At 36.9% G+C, this 19910-nt stretch overlaps 1 protein-coding gene across 1 annotated transcript in view; it reads right to left on the bottom strand.

Moving 5' to 3' along the window:
* plxnb2a.1 (plexin b2a, tandem duplicate 1) overlaps positions 1 to 19910 on the bottom strand; it is a 245321-nt gene that overhangs the window by 144216 nt on the left and 81195 nt on the right. The window contains exon 3 of the mRNA XM_030149192.1: positions 5423 to 5467. The gene's annotated coding sequence lies outside the window, so the exon portion shown is untranslated. The remainder of the gene's footprint in view (positions 1 to 5422; positions 5468 to 19910) is intronic.

Below are 19910 nucleotides of genomic sequence, written 5' to 3' on the forward strand. Positions count from 1 at the left end.
CCATTTTTGTTCTTATACTTCATGTGCTTGGCTTTTTTCCCATTGATTTACATTTTTTCCACCCCTATATTTGTTTTCCCTTACAGTTCACATACTATCCATCAATATTCTGGATTTCTTTATCCCTCCTTTCCTTTCCTTCAATCCTCACTTCATTTATTTCTCCTTCTCTGCCTCCTTATGTCATTTAATGCTATGAATTAATCAGCTGATTAAGGGAATTTAATGAAAAAGATGGACACACACTGAGCTTTGGCAGGTCTGGTGAGATGTTTGCCATCTGTGTGTGCGCTGGAAGAGAAAAATGGAGTCCAGTCAAAACCACACACCCCAAATTTCACGCAGCGATACAACTGGGACTAAACCCAAACACAACAGCCAAGCAGCCAGCAGACACACTTTAACACACACACACAAACACAGGTCTGAAGCATGTGTGCAACAGCAGCGGCACACGTGGTGAGAAAAGTGATGATGTGAGGAAGATACTGCATGATGAAAGGTTTGCCTGATATCCATATATCTTTTTGATTTCTTCCACAAAATGTGTTTTCTAAACTGGTGGTTTTATTAGTTATTCCCTACAGTTTGACAGATGTGGCTTTGAGAAGGTCAGTATTGATATTTTTTGGAATGAATCTGCTGAGAGCTCATATTTTGAACCCATGTCCAATATTTTAAAAACAAAACAGTGTTGCTGACTGAGTCAAGTCTCTGGTGGTTGGGACTTAGCTTTATTAACTCTTTTGGGTATTAATAACTACAGTAAGTCTCATCAGTTAACCCTTTCATGCATGAATTACGAGCACCTTAATTGAGAATTTTTTGCCTCAAGTGTATTTATTCCTCTTTAGGCATGAAAAAAACTGATTGAATTTTTTTTTTTTTTTTTTTTTTTAATATTATTATTTTATTTTTACTTTTCTTATTTCTTTTTCTTTTCCTTATTCTTAATTTTATTTTTTTATATTTTACTTTTCATGGAGTTGCAAAAATGTCCACTGGACACTATGCGTTTCATTTTTGAAGCAAAGAAACATGCATTTACTGATAAACTGTGTGAAATCCATGAAATAAAAACATTTTTAATGCTGCTAATCTGATGTTTTCTCACATTTTAATATAAACTAATATTAGTCATTACTCACTTCATGGAGATAATATGCCAAAAAAAAACAAAACTTTGACATTATTTACATTATTTTTACATTATTTGACATTATTATTTTTACAGTCTAATAATAATAACAAGCAATTGATTTACACTCAGACATGTTAGTGCAGATCAGGTTTATGGAGAACAGCAAAGTTACAGTAATGGTATGAATTACAGTGTATGGGATGGTGCCTGAGTGTCCACTATGTCGGCTGATATGAAACTAAAACAACAAAACCCATGAATATACAAGAGAACAGCTGTAGAATAGCTGTCCACTGTAGTGACCGCTATGCATGAAAGGGTTGGAATGTTCAAATTCAAAGGTGTCTGTCATTTGATCACTTTAACAGCATGTTTGTTTGTTTTTTTTTGGTTTTTTTTTATTTCGAATATAAAAAATAAATAAATAAATAAAATAAAATAAAATAAAATAAGGAGGAAAAAAAACATTAGAAAAGGAGCAGGATGAAGTACAATTTATATACTCCCGCCCCCTTACTCCATCTTTTTCTACTGATCACAAAGTCCCATGTCAGTTCCACAAAGTACCTTAACAAATCTTACACATGTCCAAATAAATTCTAAACAATCCTGCACAAAACACAAAAAATACTGTACATATCAAAAATAAACACTATTATTTTCTTGATTAATCAATGAATCATTTGATGTCTTCACAGTCCAAAGTCTAAGCATGTTTCACTTATTCTCCTGTAAGAAGTAAAAGGAGAAAGTTTACATTTAAGAGTTAAGTTTCATCATCCTTGCCTGAAATTTCACTGAAACAATAAATCAGTTGCTAAAAGAGTTCCTTTTCTTTTTTTTTGTTTGATGGACTCATTAATTGCTAGTTGTCACACATGTTTATTTAAAAACTGCAGGTTTTTTTTTTAAATTTTTGTAACATATTCTGTTGAAGGGGAATATTTTATCCCAGTGCGACATATGCATGTGTTGTTTTAAAAGTTGCTTGGTGGGCCCCTGTGATGCACCCTGAGGCCCCCGCCGACCTGAGCCAGGGCCTCATGTAGCTCCACACCCCCCTGCTGGAGCCATCTGCTGGGCTTCTTCTGTGGCAGCCGGCCTCAGGAAACTCACCACAGCAGGAGGTTGATGAGAAAAGATGCACTGTGAATTTATACTGTTGCTCAAAAGTTTCATTGTTTTTTTATTTATAGAAAACCTTTCTAAAGTTCTTTAAAGTTCAGACTGGGTCATACACCAATCGAGTACTGAGTGACAAATTTAAGCAGAGTCTCACGTCTATTCTAAGAAGTTTAAGTGTTTCGTCAAGTCTACAGTCACGAGCCAAAAAGTCCAAGAGTTTCGATTTTGTTTCACATTTACAGTTTGTTTGTTTGTTTTTTGTTACAGTAGCAGATTCAGTAAAGGAACCACCGAGATCAGGCAGTGTATGTAGACAAAGGATGAAAGCCATTAAAAAGGCCCCGGCGACAAAAATCCCAGCCACCCATGTGAGAAGAACATGACTGATGTGAACAGGATTTTTCACTCTAAGTATCTGCACTACACAAATATTAAAAGGAAGAATGATATGACCCTAAAAAAGTGTTCTTTTAAATCTCTCTCACACACAGACCCTTGTATTTGCTTTCATAAGATTTGAGAGACTGACAAGGTACAAGCTCCCATGGAAGGCGGAGAAAATGAAGCCGTTTATGGGAACATGAACTATTTTGAAAAAAACATGCTGGATATCACAACATAGGGGAGTGAGAGACTGAGGGCACAGAGGCAAAAGAGAAACAGTGATGGATGGAGGACAGAAGGGGAAGCAGAGGAAAGGCAAACACTGTAATGACATGCTTTAATATGAGTTGGCAGGCTGTGAGCGAACAGAAGCAGATCATAGAAACCAGTCATTCAGATCAGATGACCATTCAAATCAGCCGGTCACACTAGAGGGTTTCATCTGAGTCTACTATGGACTCCTCAAAGCCACTGGCTACACGTCTGACTGGAACAGCTGAGAGATTATTGCAGTAATTAAATTGAAAAGTTCAAACTTCTGTTTGTGCAATTTTCAGCCTCAGATGGATGCTCTCCATGGTGGAAAATCCTTTGAGAAAACAAACATTCTTAAATCTTTTGGGGTCATGAACTGAGACGGATGGATAACCCAAAATAGCCCTGCAGCTCGTCTGCAGGCAGTAACAGAGAGACTGTGCATGGCATCAACCTCTGAGTGTGGGAGATGTGATGAAAATATCTTTACAAGCCTCGACATTTGTCCACAATGTTGTTCATCTGTTATGGACTGTTAACGTTACATGGACCTGTCTATTTAAAAGGACAAACTCATGATGTAATGAATAGTTAAGTCAGGGAAAGTTACCAGACTATCAAACACTGAAGCCATTATTTTGATAACTGATCAAACATGTCAATGTATTATTTAATTTTAAAAAACATCAAGTACTCACAGTTTGTGAGCAATTATTGTTTGATAGTAAACTGATATGACATTTATCTTTAGAACTAATGGTACATGAACACCAGGCAGTGAGAAACAGTCTTTATACCACACAGGCTTTGGTATTTTTTTTGCCATTTCCTTAAGTTTTGTAGGCAAAATGATAAATCAAGAATACAATGTTCAGATAAATCAACAAGGAACGTAAGTGTCATACATCTGTAGTTGAAGGGGATGTTCAGTGTCACAACAGTTCCATGTTTCAGCACGTAAAGGAAATATATGAGCTTAATTTATGCACAAAAAGAACTTCACCTTCTTGTGAGCTTTGTTTTTGCTAAATAATTTTGATTATTGTACAGTATTTTGATGCAAAAATGCAAATAACATCTACCAGGCTTTGAGGCAAGAAAACAAACAAATAAAAGATATCAAATATGTCATTACTGTGCAAAATGACCCACAGGGGACTGCCACAAAAAACAACATTTGCTCTGAATAGTTAACCCAGTGTAAACATCATATGGGTTTAATGAAGACCTGGAACTGCCTGATAGAGAATATATAAGACACATTCAGACAGAGTGAGAGAAGACGATTCATCAACAACAACAACAACAACAACATAGTCTGAAGGAAGCAAAAAAAAAAAAAGGGGAAACGTGATGTAACTGAATAAATGCAGAGCTCTGCAAAAATCCTAGTTGTATAAATCCATTAACAGCAGCCCTGTTTATTTGTAGAACATCACTGGTATTTACAATAATGCTTTATTGGTTTAGATTCTGAGGAAGTGTAATTTTCCACAGTTCAAGAGGATTTTTGACTTCTCTTCTGTAAAAAAAAATTACACAAAAGCCTCCTGAACAAAACGTAAAGCTTTTAAACTAAAAGGCATATTTGTGGGTGTAATTTAGCTGCACTCAAGTCAACAATTTGCTGCAGTTATTGGACTGCTCTAGGAAAGTGATGAATCAAAACCAAATTTGGTGACACTAAGTAACAATGTATTTCTTTTCCAAGAAACAAAATGGACAAGAAAGCACAGACTGAAGAGTGCCTCAGGTGTAAATGTGATGTGAAGACAGCTGTGTATTTCACAATGCTACAACGTTGAGGTTGATGTTTATGAACATTTATAAACCACAGATTTACCCCCTGAATCCCCAGCTTCTACAAAGTCACAAGGTATTCTTGCATCTTTTTGAGGACTAAATTCAATTCAAGTCTATGTAGGAGCGTTTTCAAAGGCCTAACTAAGGTTCAAGGGGTAAAGTTTAGGTAAAGTTTATGGTTGTTTTTACAACTCAGCTTTATCTGCCCGAAACATAATCAGCTTATATTAAGGTTAAAGAAGAAAGACATTTTCCTACCATGGTATTAGCAGCACTTATGTATTAAAATTAATCTTACGTCAGTCCCGACAGCTGCCCCAACAACATCGTAGAGTTCAGCACAAAGAAAAGACATCTAATGAGAGCGCCAGTAATTGGCTGATATGTGAGAACAGTATTGGTATGGGGGCAGTGGAGCCTTTGCAGGATTTCATTTCTTAAAAAATACCCTGAAGCCTCCAATTAACCCCTTAACCCACCCCGTTACTCAGTCACACACATACATGCACAGAAACACATACATCTGAGACCGCCAACATAAACAGCCACTGGCATTCACAGGAAAAACACAATGGATTCTAATGACACAGTGGGGCAAAGGCTTGAAATGAGAAAAAGAAGGTGAAAGAGAAGAAAGTATGAAAGTAGAAAATGACAGATACAGACAGACTTTCAAAATAAAAGCTTAAATATTAAAATGTAATCCTTCATTACCTGTTTAGTCTTCAGGTCGGTTGATCTCCCAACCACCTCACTGTCCTGAAAAGCATAAAAAATATATATCAATAAAAAAGCACTCCTAGAATGAATTCTTCTGCCAAGGTCCCACAGTTCTGTTATTCCATCGAACCACCCATCACACATTGTTATACAAGTGAAAAAAACACCACTATTTGTGGGTCTGCTCAAATATTTAAAGGTTTTTGTCCAGAGCACATGACCTACCCTTTCCAGTTTAATGAAAATCAGTGCAGTCGTTTGTATAAATCTGCAGACTGTAACGAAAACATGAGCTCCTTGGCTGAGGTACTAGCAAAGGATTTCTTCAAAAAAAAACAGTCACTAGGGGAAGGATCACCAGTTACCTGATATCTACATGCTCGGGCCAGGATTTTAACCTAACCTACAGGAATCCGTGACTGTCCTGAGGGCTGCACTCATGTTACAGGTGAACACCAGGTGATATATTTGTTGCAGTAGCCCAGAGGGGTCTGCAACAGGTTTTAATGGACCTGCATTACAGACGTCCTGTGTTTACTTTATCTCAAGAATTTAGGATTAGCCACCCAGATGTACAGATTTGTTAAGTGCATGTTTCACACAAACTTGCTGCAATATCGCTTCTAACTCTTCCAAATACATGTTCAATATTTGTCAGTATGTTGTGACTAAAAAATGCTGAGTTTCCTCTACTCCAGAGTGAGAAACAACCTGTACAGGTACATCAGATGCAACTAGAGACAGACAAAGTAGATGCTGCTGAACACAAAATCCCTGGAACCACAATCAAGCGCAGTGGACAATAAAGCAAGACAAATAAAAGGAAGGAAGGCTGGAGGAAGACGAGACTGTGAGAAAGGAAATGGAATGTGTTGAGATGTGATTGGCTCAGGAAATAGGCACCATTCTGAAATAAACATGATGAAAATGCAACGCTGGAGAAGAACATTTCCAGGAGACACTAGTTCTAGGCTTCAAAGGCTTGAGAAAGTAAAGAGGGATATTGACCATTATATTCTCCAGTGGAGGAATGATACCACTGGTCTCCTCAGTGTCATTGCATACAGCACAAAGTTGTTGTTACTGACCTAATCCCATGATGAAAAACTTTCTGCCCTGATGGGAATGGTCTATTCTAGGATGAATGAGCTTCTATCCGTGGGGCAAAAGTATAAATATAACGTAAATCAGACCGTGGCCTTTATTGTCAACAGTTCTCAGTGAGGGGATATCTGTTGGAAGAATGAAGTTCATCCCCCTGATGTGGATCAGACTTAGAGAATCAACACCAAGCAGCCATTGTGGAAGGATGTGCTGGACAATAATAAAACACTTTAAGTTGTTTTTTCCACTAATTCCCCACCTATCTATACAATATGGTCAACCATTCAAACAACCCAAACAATACACTATAGAACACAGGTGTCAAACATGCGGCCCGGGGGCCAAATCCGGCCCGCCAAAGGGTCCAATCCATAGGATGAATTTGTGAAATGCAAAAATTACACTGAAGATATTAACAATCAAGAATGTTAGAATCATTTTAGGTCAATTCAATCTCAAGTGGGTCAGACCAGTGAAATACTATCATAATAACTTATAAATAATGAAAACTACAAATTCTTTTCTTTGTTGTGTACAAAAAAGTAAAACTACACAAAAATATTTACATTTACAGACTAGCCTTTTACAAAAAATGTGAATAACCTGAAATTTCTTAAGAGAAGTACGTGGAATTTTACCAATATTCTGTCTGTTATTAAATGTTTTGTGTATTTGTAGATCCACTGTGATCTGTAAGATGTAATGTACATGTATAAATGATAATCTAAGGCGTAATATTTTTCAAATTGCACTTATTTTTCTTAAGAATCTTCAGGTTGTTCATATTTGTTCATGTTATGTTCAAGTACGGTTCGTAGATGTAAACATTTTCATTACAGATTTTGACTTTTTTCATTCAAAAAAAAAAACAAAAAACGTTGGAGTTGACATTATTTATCAGTTCTTATCCTATTATTTATATTATTTTACTCGTTCGGCCCACTTTATATCATATTAGGCTGAATGTGGTCCCTGAACTAAAATGAGTTTGACACCCCTGCTACAGAAGTACAAAACCTCAGTAAAGTATCTGCGGCAGAAAAGGGTGGGAATCAAAGGAGACACAGCTTACATTCAAGGCAAAGCAATGATGAAGTTAATTAATTTGCAGAAACTGCCAGAAATCTTGAATTATCCATTACAGGGAAATGCATATTACTGCCTGAAATAATAACAAAAAGCTGGAATTCTGCCTGACTTTAAATTGAGCTCTTCATCAGAGCATGAATTACACTAAAAGCATTTTAATTTGTGATAATAAGAGGAGAGCCTCAGTTTTTCCTCTCATAACGATAACATTCATGCTTACAGGCACACCGGGCACTAAAATAAAGGGACTTTTTAACTGAGAAGATAAAGGAAAAATCAATTTGGGGAGTAATCTTCATAATGAGACAGTGAAACACAAAAACTAACCAACAAAAGTGGCATATAATGAACAGAGAGCAGTTGGGGCCCAAATTGTTGCTGAATAAGCCTCCAGTAATACAGTTCACAGGTATCTAGATTTATATTTCACACTGTAAAACTCGATGAGAGCGCTGCAAAAGGAATCTGCTGCCTTTCACTTTGTATGGAAACAAGTAGCAGGGCAGCTAGTGAAGCGAGACTATGTGTGTGCATGTGTGTGTCTGTGTCTGTATGTGTGTGTGGTGGACTTTGTTTGGCAGCACTTCTAACAATGTTGAGGCCCTCGGTGCTATCCAGCAGAATGGCCCAGTCTGTCTACACTCTATCTCAAAGAACCATATGCTTCTGGATACTAGACTCGACTTGTGTGTGTGTGTGTCTTCATTTGTTCGTGTGTGTGCGCGTGTCCATATGTTCTGCAACTTAACATCCAACATCTAAACATCCAGATGGTGCAACATCACTCAACACAATGTTTCCTTCCATCATCAGGATATAGCCTGAAAACCGTAAAGACAATAAATATTCATCATGTGGGCTTTAGGGACCGCTCTGCACCCCACGCCTGACAATTACACTGAAGTTATCATATTAGAAAAAAGTCAAACGTACAACCAGACTGAAAGTTTTATGTAGCGCTAGAAAAATAAGAAGAATTTCCTCTGCTGATTATTTCCTTGACTAATCACTTAATAGTCTTTTTAGGCTTGTACAATACAAGAAAAAATCTGTAATAACATGGTTCAATACTGCAATAATGATGTGACATGATAAACAATCAGCCACCATGTGTGATTGCTGTGTAAAAAGATTTTTTTTTCCTCATACAGAGGCAAACATAAAAGGAAAAAATGTATTTGAGTCACTGGTAAAAGACAAATAGTCTAATCAATCACTTACACATATGATGTTTTGAGTTTAAATCATAATTTTACAAGTTTATGGTAAACTGTTGAAATATCAGACAGTGAAAATACAAAAGCAGAAAGACTACACACTGGAGGTGGCGCCATAGTAACTCAATGATCTATTCTGAGTCACTGAAGATGTCACTTACAGCTTCAACATAACCCGACGTGTTGGAAGTCTCACCTGTTTTACTATTTTTTCACTTCACTCTTGAGGAACAAGGTCAAATATACCAAGGAAGCCGGTGTTTTGGTGTTGGTAATGTGTATGACATGTGAAAAGAGACGCAGTCCACTGAGCTGTTTCACAAAAAAGTAGATATTACTTTATAATCTTTATGACAAATTGTGACCTTGACATGTAAAATCTATATTATAAAAGCCAAGTGGCCTCTGTGTGCATGTATATGTGTGTGTCTTGGAAATCAGACAAAATCTGGAAAGAGCTGACTGCTGCAGTTTGGCATAGTTATGTATTTTTGGTCAAGAAAGACAGTAGCAAAAACAGCAAGTTGATAGGACCAATATTTTGGGAGATATTTGTAATTTTGGAATACAATAGTCTTAGAATCCCATTGCTATGCCCAGAACACCTTGGCGGTGACTGCTGGACAAATGTGGTACAACACGCATGGATGCATGAACAGCATAAAAACTACCACATCTACAACCTGTGGATCCCCACGTGTCAGCGCACTAGTTGTGTTTTAGATGACCAAACATCTTATATGGAGTTCATGGCACTACTCAGATGGGAAAAATGACTTGTCTCACACCACTGACCACCATTCATATTTTTGTCTAGAGTTAGGTCCCATGGGGGGCAGTGGACATTAACAGCATTTCAGTCAGTCTAAAACAACAAACACGGTGTTTATTGTTCATGTTCCTATCTTGATTGAAGATGAAAATATGGTTAATTAGTCAGCACTGATTGTTTTGTTTTTACAATATCAAAAAATTGAAAAGAGCAAAATGTGACTACCAAGGGACATCTTTTGATGCAATAAGGTTCTTTGCACATCCTCCAACAAAAATCTGCAAAATTAGGTGTTTCACTGCTAGAATGGCACTGAACTTATCAGTGTGCTCCAGCCTTTCTCTGTGTTCTTGACGTTTTCAGATGTCTTGTTTAGTCCAGTCGACAGTCCAGAGTCTAAACATATTCAGTTGAATGTCACATGTCACTAAGAGAAGCAGTAAATTGTCAAAACTATAAAAATTCCCATAATTAGCCTCTTGAAGTTCATTCTTTTAATTTATGCAATCAATTATAATTCAGTTATCCATTGCAGTTCTAGTAAAATAAAGTGCCTGAAGCTACCTCTGAAATTTAGCGAAGTAAAAGTCCTTCAAGATGTTAAGTGAATAAATATAATTTACAAATGCCTTAGAGATTATAGATGATTTTTAAATCCCTTATATTCTGAAAACCTGTAGGAATTTTACAAATGTTCTTGCTTCAGTCGATACAAGACAAAATAAATGCAGTATTTTTATTAAACCTCAACTCATTCATCCAGCCTGACTGTTTTTCTCTTTCTAAATGCAAAGGCTTTCACACAGGGCCATTTATGAACAATGCTAAAGCTAAATTACCCCAGAGGCCATAAACCCAGTGCTACAGTAACAACATTTTAGCCTTGGGTTCTCTTTTTTTCTAATTTGCAACAGAAAGAGGCGGAAAAATAAAGTATTTCCATAGGTTTTATTTAATTCACAGTGGGTTATATGCATTCCTCTCCACAGCTCACCCTGTACTGACCTCTCGACTGCCGCTTTCATTTTATTCTCTTCAATATGATTCAATGGCCATCTGAGCGCCGGGCTGTGATTCACTAAATGGTAAAAAAAAAAAAAAAAAAAAAAAAAAAAAAGCAAATGGCTAATGTTGCAGTATACCTTGATTAAAAGAAGAAATTTTTTTTCCCCAACACAGAGATAGCAATCAATTTTTACAAATGTTATATAGTGTTATTGCAGTTATTAGGGACAGCAGTAAAATAAAGACTGATTTTCTCCCCATTTGGCAGTGTTTTCTTAAATGAGGCCGGGGACAGACATACGCAGCAGGTCCAGATTGCAGGCAGGGACGCCCTCTGCTCTCTGTCTGACCGCTGTGCCAGGAAAGAAAAGACAAGCTCTATACACACACACAAACACACACTCAGACACACACATATGAGTCAGATGTCATGTGCCAAGAGGGACAGTTAAACAATGGTACCCAAAGACAAAGACAGCAAACAACTTTCCCTTTATGAGCATACACACTTCAGTTCATCACTGCTTTTTTGGTAGTTTATTGGTTTCTAAAATGTATAATTGGTACCTACAAATTTGTTAATGTAAGATGAAAAGCACGTCTATTACTAGAAACAATATGATGAACCAAACTAACAGCTGAAAGGGGTTGTATGTAGCGTTGCGAAAATAGCTGCAGTAAAACCACAAATCATCATGTTTTCTGTACGGTTTGTGTCATCAATAGCTGAACTATAGATCTGTTTGGAATCGACCAAACAAGGTCAGAACTGTCACAGTTTAGTCTGAACCTTGAACAACAAACAGTGAACTTAGCAAACAGTGAACTTAGCAAACATACATAATAACTTTACCACATAATAACTTTGTACCTTCAGAAGCCTCATAATCTAACTCTCCTGTGTAGAAGAAATGCTGTGATTTCATTCGGAGCTGTGTCCAGTGGTGAAAAAAACTGCAGTGCATCTAGCTCTTATCACTTTTTTTGACTCCAAAAGTTGTTTCTTAGCTGTTTTCATCTTTGTGACATTTTGGTTAAAGGCGCTGTGGTGTTAGTTTTCCTCACCATAGGAGACCAGCAGGGTGACTCACTACTCCCTCTAGTGGTCACATATACCCCCTCGCCCATTGTGCATATGTCTAGTAGGGATACCACTTTTTTGCAACTCCATAGTCCTATATCATATTCTGAGCTTTTGCAAGAAAATAATGAAAATCTTTTTTTTTTTTTTTTGTTTTTGTGTATGTGATCAAAAAAGTTCACCCATGACTAAATTTGAAATTTTTATACTCTGTTGCATTTGGGTGGATTTCCAAAAACTAGAACTCTGGTTGAATAATACACAAAAAAGGGAAAAAGATCCAAAACATTTAATCAAACACTGTTAAAATAACTGTATTCTGCCTTCCAGAACAATAAAAAGAAGGTAAGTTATATAAAGTCAAATTAGTCAATAGTCAAGTTGCGGTAAGCCATTAGGGAGAATGAAACACAATGGCAGGTTGGCTTTGTTCTTGTATGTGGCGTGTAGTTCTTGTATGACCTTAATTGCTCACTCGCAGCAGTGATTGCCTCTGCTGATGTTTAGTTTTGATGGCTCTTGTTTCTAGTGATTTCTCAAGCATTTCAAAGCAGCGACAGCAACAGCTCTGCATAATCTTCAGCTCTATACATTTGGGCGCTGAACCAGTGTTCCGCCCAGTCATGAGATAAACTGGCAGACCATCTGCAAGCTTTCTCTCACATGTGGCATGAGGTAAAATGCAAGAAGGGCTAAGATTGCTCGCGAATTTATTGAAAGCCAGGAGTGCTATGCAACCTTGCCCTTATTCGAACAAGTTTTGCATGAGTAAAAACATGGGTTCATGGGTGAACCTTTTCAAAGGTAGCTCAAAAGTGAGATCACTTAAATTACATATGCATAAAAGCTCATCTAAATATAATACAGGAAATTATTTTTGAGGGAAAAAATTAAAAAGTCGTATCCCTAATGTCTACAATGTGTTGTATTGGCTTCAGAGGTCTTCACAATAAGAGTAATAATGAGTGTTTTAGGTCATTTTTTAATGTTTTAAAGTGGAAATACTATATATATATATATATATATATATATATACATATATATATATATACATATACATATATACATATACATACATATATATATATATATATATATATATATACACAACAAAAATAAAACATGAAAATAGGATTCTTTAAACACAGTCAAAAGTTTGGCAGTTTAAAAAATGAATCCAATGGGAACAGGTCTGGCAAATAAATCACTTCTTAAGGAAAGAACAACTGAATAACAGATGTAAACATGTTAATATGGACTGAAAGAAAAACACCAGCAGAGAGATGGCGAATGATGTACCCTGATCTGAGCCAAACCAGGAAAACCAGGGACAATGGAGTTCATATTTGATGCTATGGAAAGATCACACTACATTGGCATCATAAGATGAATTATTAAATGAGAATTAGTCCATAAGTTCTTGGATCAATTTTTCTTCACAAGGTTTTCTTAACAACATGAGAACAATATGCAACAGTGAGACATATAACCAGTTGGCGAATGGTACGTTTACCAAATCCTGCCATAAGTATAGAAAACACACCTTTGAGTCATGCTTTCAGTCATTAGGCTTTCAATTGTTTTCTCATCAGCTGAGGTTTGCCTGCCGTGGGTCTATCCTGGGAACAGGATGAATCAGAGCTTGAGTTTCATTTGTTCTGGCAGGTTTTATCTAGGCCTTGAATCTGCTAATGTGTGTGCATTAAATGAACTGAACAGTATATTCTATCTAACAGAAAAACAACCAGCTACACTTAAACCCTTAGATAATATCTGGGTATTTGCAGATCTGAGGAACCCAAATATATGACTTTTTAAGACATTTCTCAAGGCATGGTTGATCAAATTTAAGACCTTTCATTCATAAAAATAACAGTACAACAGGCCTCATAATTATGGCCTTGAACCAGTCTTAACCACGTTTCAATCCAGCTAACATTACGTTTACATTTCTCCATGACTAATGTTTCTACTGCTGATGTTCAAGCTGCTGAAGCTCGTACCTGAACCCCTCCACCCATGACGGATTGTTGGTGCTATGCTAAAATGCTAAACACTAATCACAGACGTCTAACCACAGCATGCTCTGCTGGTTAAACGTCTTAGATTTCTTGGCTCTGACTAGTTGTACATTTGTTCAGTTGCATTCAGAGACATGTTGTCCTGTACTTGTTGAACTGAGTTTTTTCATTGACGATTATGAGCAGTCTCCTCAAATATGTTTTTTTCATGTACAACACTATTTCATAACAAGCTTTACTCTCTACATTGTGTATTTCTGTCATTTCCAAGTGTAATTGTGGTGTTACACTGATTCAGAGGTGGAGAGGCGCTGTTTTGGAATTAGCACAGTGCAACAGAAGAGTTTCTCTCGCTCTAAAACTCCTCGGGGGCTCATTAGCTAATGCTAGCTAACATTAAATACTCCACAATGTTAACCACTTTGTTTCTAATGTAACTGCAGAATAGAAATACTTGAGAGGAATAAAATAAGAACACAGAGTCTTCATAGTCTGAACCAGGACAGCATGTTTTATTGATTTCCTCTAGTATCACAGTGTTCCAGGTTTTCCTCCTATGGCTCAGATCACAGTACATTGTTCCCCATCTCTGTGTTCTTGTTCCACTGCTCATTGCAATCACAAAACAAGCACAGACATACCCAGAAACAGCTTTGAGAAGGTGAAAGTTTTTTATTACCGTCATTTCGTTGCACCTCATTATTTTGTTTGTCTGAACAGGTCTGGTCGATTCGAGGTCCATCAACTGTTTAATTCCCATGGACTGAAATATAGGTTGTGCACACTCTACCAGAAGCATGGGTTTATGTTGATATGCTCAGAATTTAGCAGTAAATTATATACACTACAAAGAGAAAGACATGAAAGGTGAAGAAGAGACAGGGGATAACATGCAGCAAGAAACCTGGTTAAAAGTCAAACCTGGATCACTGTGGTAAAGCCTCAGACTCAACCTACAAAAGGATGACTGGCCTGCTGGAAAAGTTAGATAGTAAATATTGTGGGCAATACTGAAGTTTCAATTTGAGCCTATTCGTTCTGTTACCAAAGAAAATTCACAACTGTAACAAAAAAACTAGCATAAAATACAATGGAACGATCCTCCTAAATCCAGACCACAAATTTGAGAAATGAAATGAGAGGAAAGGAAAGGAATAAACGAGAGATGACAGTAAAGAGGGGCAGTCAAAACATAAAACAAAAATGAAAAATGTCAGTGCAAGTACTGTAAAAAAGATACAAATGAACAGCATTCTGTCAAAATACATGAAAGTTAAAAATATGCAAATGCTACAATGATCTGCATAAACCCTTTTTAAACATAGGGTTTTAAAATGTGCAAATGACTACGCAGAAGTGTGTGTGTGTGTGTGTGTGTGTGTGTGTGTGTGTGTGTGTGTGTGTGTGTGTGTGTGTGTGTGTGTAGGCTTATTTGTGTAGGATTTTAAGCAATTAGGACAGGAAACAGAGGAGCTGTTGCTCTGGCTTCCCTGTGGAATTGAGTTATGCACCGTCAACACACACACACACACAATTCCCACACTGACTGGTCTCAGCTGTGAAAGATCACAAACACACACAAATACACACTTAAAAACACACCCTCAACTTCCTTTTGACCCATTTCCCAAACACAACAAACCACCTCTCTTTTCATCCCATCTCTCCATCCCTCTATCTCACCCTCTCTCTTCATTGGTCAGAAGCTAAAGCAGACCAGACAACTTCTGCTTAGTGTCACCAGATCTGACACACACATACAGTTAATCAGTTTGTTCATGAGGCGAAAGGCATGCAGGGCACAATCCCTCTCTGAACTGTACTGAACCGTGTCTTTATGTAACTCTGCTGTGCTGATCCAGGGTTCAGAGGTGGGGTGACTGCACTGCAGACTGATAAACAGGCCTAAATTGGTGCTACCCTATATAATTTACTCTGACTAATTATGTATTTTTTAAAGAACTGATTCCACACAGACAGAGAAAGCCCAGTTCAACACAGTTTAATCATTTCCTTATCAGGCCTCTCATGCTTGAAAAAGCTGTTAGCAGAAGTGAAGATAAAACAATAAGTCAAGTAATTGATTAAAAGTTCAACTGTCTAACTAAACAGTGATTATTCTTTGATTCCAGCTTCACAAATGTGAGGATTAGCCGTCTATCAATCAGTTAGATCATTTAATGAGCAAACATCCATTGGATGCAGCTTGCAGATGTTAACATTTACTGCTGCTTGTTAAATGACTGTAAATTAAATCTCTCGCTACGACAACAAATATCCAAGATGGAGCAGAATATTGTTCCCATCTGTGATAAGTGATTATATTGCTTTTTGATGGCCTACCTTTGCAGTGGGACAGCTTAAGAGAAGTGACACTCAAGAGAGCAAATACCTCCTACTTTAACTTCATCAAAACGCCTTATGTCGCAATTTAGGGAAGAAAAAAAAAACATCCAGAGTCTGCCCATTTTTACAGATCTGTTGGTTATCAGAGAGCAGCAAAAACAGATTATGATGCAATAAGAGTGGAAACATCTACTGTAACTTGCACTTCTTGTTTATATAGAAGTAATTTGTAAAATTATCTGAATACATCATTCAAGAGACAGAATTCTGGGTCCAAAACAAATACTCAAGGCTTATTGAGGCCCCTCTCCAAAGACACGAAAATGGTTTTGTCCATCCCTTTCCTAGTGGGCTAGCATTACAGGGTGGGGAAGCAAAATTTACAATATTTTGAGGCAGGGATTGAAAGACAGTGTATGACCAATTAGTTTATTGAAAGTCATGAGAATTTATTTGCCACAAGAAAATTGACATAATAGAAAATGTTTTTATTCTATGTGTCCTCCTTCTTTCTCAATAACTGCCTTCACACACTTCCTGAAACTTGCACAAGTGTTCCTCAAATATTCGGGTGACAACTTCTCCCATTCTTCTTTAATAGTATCTTCCAGACTTTCTCCTAATAGTTTTGCTCATAGTCATTCTCTTCTTTCCATTATAAACAGTCTTTATGGACACTCCAACTATTTTTGAAATCTCCTTTGGCGTGACGAGTACATTCAGCAAATCACACACTCTTTGACGTTTGCTTCCTGATTACTCATATGGGCAAAAGTTTCTGAAAAGGTATGGATAATAGTGTTAGATATGATTATGACATCAATATATGTTTGGTTTCAAAACAATTGACGTAGTGCCTGCTGAGAAAAAACAACTAAATGTTCATTGTAAATTTTGCTTCCCCACCCTGTACATGTTTGGATTTATAGGATATTGCCGGTTTTGTTGGCTTTAACACTGAGACCATAAGACCCTCGAAGGACACTAATGTTTAATGTCAGATGATTCAGTCATTTTCAGAGGACTAAAAAGAGTTAAAGTAAATAATTAACTGAGAAAGACAATAATTTCACTCAAGATTATTCATGTGTACAGTTGTTACATCATATTTTAATGTGTGTGAGACATGGATCAACAAAAGAAGGGGGTCCACAGAGACGCTGCTTATGTAAAGGACACAGAATGTTGTGCTACACCCTGTCAGCTGCAAACCGGTGCAGTCATTTTGACAGAGTCCTACTGACAAATGAACAAAGAGACATAACCTCCTTGGCAAACAAAATAAAAAATACAGCACTTTGAGATTTGTAAGAAAGAAAATGAGTAATTAGTAATTATGTAATGAGGTAAATGAGAGATTAAGATGAGTAGTTTTACGGAGCTGCAGCAGTTTGTTTAACAGCCTGACAGGAAATGTTGAATCTGGCTCTATCAGTACACAATGATCAAGGCCGCTGAGACCGACCAGCTCCAAAACGAACTGAGAACTAAATAGATAGATGTTGGAGAAGAATTTCTTTGTTTACAGAAAAATGTCTGGAAACAAATAAAAAGGGAGGAAATGAGAAAAAGATATAGGCCAGACAAATCGAAGACACTCCAAACAAAACCAATATGTCGGAGCTTTAAGGAAAGAATTTCTATAATATCTATATACATCCTGGCTTAGATTCTGCTCTTCACCTTGATTTTCTTGCTCTGTACATCATCTCCTGCCACCTTCTTTGTTCTCTCAAGAAAAACTACTGTCATAAGGGTTATAAAGTACAATTAATTGAAGAAGTGTGGCAATATTCCTTTATTTTTCCAGAGAAGACCAACAAAGAAGAAGACCACCCTGCTGCAAATTAACCCATACTTGGATGGGGTTTATCATGTATCATTTATTTGGTTGGAAAAGAACAACAACATAATGCCTATTAAGTGTCCACATTGCTTAAAATACAATACTGTGTTACAGTTACATCTACCTCTACTACTCACTTCCAGTAAGTGATGGTTCAAATTCTATGTAATTGCTTTATTTTAAGGCCAAGTAGTTGAGCATATCCATGTTGGACTAGACCTGAACTGTGCCCTGATCCAGAAATTCTTTGCATGTCATAAAAACTTTAGATGTTTGAACAGAAAGATGGAAAGTCTGGGAATTTGGACAATCCTCAGAAGTCTAGGATCCTACGAGAAGACGGCATTTCCCTTGTTTAACACATTAAAAACCAGAAGAAGACATTTTTATTCACTGAAGTCACAGAAAGAATTTAACTAATGAACGCTCATGGAAAAGTCATAAATTTACATGAAGGCCACGGTGTCAAGACAGTTCCCACACCCTTTAGCTGCAGTAGATATGAAGTCATGGGATTTTGTTTACACGGTAAACACCTCATTCCTGTGATCTGCACAGATGCCCACTGGGAGGACATTAGGATGCCTGACACTGGAGTAAAAGATTCGTTCATTACCATTCAGCCTGCCCTCTCTGACTCCCTCTCCTCCAAGGAATGTCAGTCATGTTGAACAGAACCAGATGTGGAACCCACACCCATCCAGCCTCCACCAACTCCTCTATAATGTCTGTGGCTGATCAAGGCTGTTTTAGATAATTTGAAGATTTTGAGTGATTTACCAATGTTAGTTTTACGTTACAGTGGAAAAGCCTCTAAATTCACAGCGAGATTACTGCAGGATAAGCATGAACTCAAAAACTCTAATATCTTATACAGAAAAAGTGATCAATCTGCTACTGGGAAAGTTAAAGTCTAAATTTTAGGGAGTTTTGCATCAAGCTAATAGTTACAGGACTGCTGGAATTAATCTTTTGACCACAGTAAATGAATTGCAAATCATTCTGATAATGATTTCATTTATTCAGAAAGCCCATAGATAAAACTGAATCCCGTATGGTTCATAAAGTGGATATTATTAGAGAATGAGATTTTTTGCAGGGCTAATTACTGACCTAATGCAGATAGTGAGCTAACGGCTAATAACAAGAGGAGAACAAGCTACAGTTAGGTCCGATCAAGTGGACACACAAACACGTGGACACATTTCGTGTTCAGCAGTCTCTGTCATGTAAGCAGAGTAACTTATATGCATGTATTATACATATTTGAGTAAGTATTTATAAGCATTTTAACATTCTGTATAACAAAATTTGGGGAGATGAAATTTTTAGGTGAAAAATCTCAAATTACTGCTCGGTAACACGTGGAATTGAAATGGACATCACTTTTTAAGGTTTACACAAACATTCAAAACATGTGATTCTCGACAGAACTAAAAATATCAAGTAGGGAACAACCTTTTACATATTATGTTCAACTATGCTGAAAATAAATTTCGGAGTAAAATATTGAAAAGTCTGTTTTATTGACATGAGAATGTGGTAACACGTGGACAGGTTGCCATAGTAACACGTAGCCAACTCTTTACCGCTGTATGCATCACTCAAAATGTTGACTTATTTTATTTTAAACAGCAAGCCAGATATAATCACAATGCTTTACTTAATGTATTTATTGTGTGTATTTATGTATTTTTATATATTTTTTGTGTGCGCACCTGCCCGGGGACAGGAGATGGAAGTAGCTTGTAGCTAACTTTGGTGCAAAGCATCTCTTCTCTTTGACATTAATGTATTTGTACATTGTCCCTGACAAATACACAATAAACTAAACCCAAACTAAAACTATGTCTGAGGCATGGCTATGGTGTAAAAAGTACAATCGATAAAATCGGTTGTAACTTTTTTTTCTACAAGTAGTATTTTAAAAAGGATAACAGTTCCATAAAATAGAGATCTTTAGCTAAAAAATGAGCCCACTTGATAAATGATGTGTGCAAA

The sequence above is a fragment of the Sphaeramia orbicularis genome, chromosome 12 (genome assembly GCF_902148855.1).
Source record: "Sphaeramia orbicularis chromosome 12, fSphaOr1.1, whole genome shotgun sequence".
NCBI classification, from domain to species: domain Eukaryota; kingdom Metazoa; phylum Chordata; class Actinopteri; order Kurtiformes; family Apogonidae; genus Sphaeramia; species Sphaeramia orbicularis.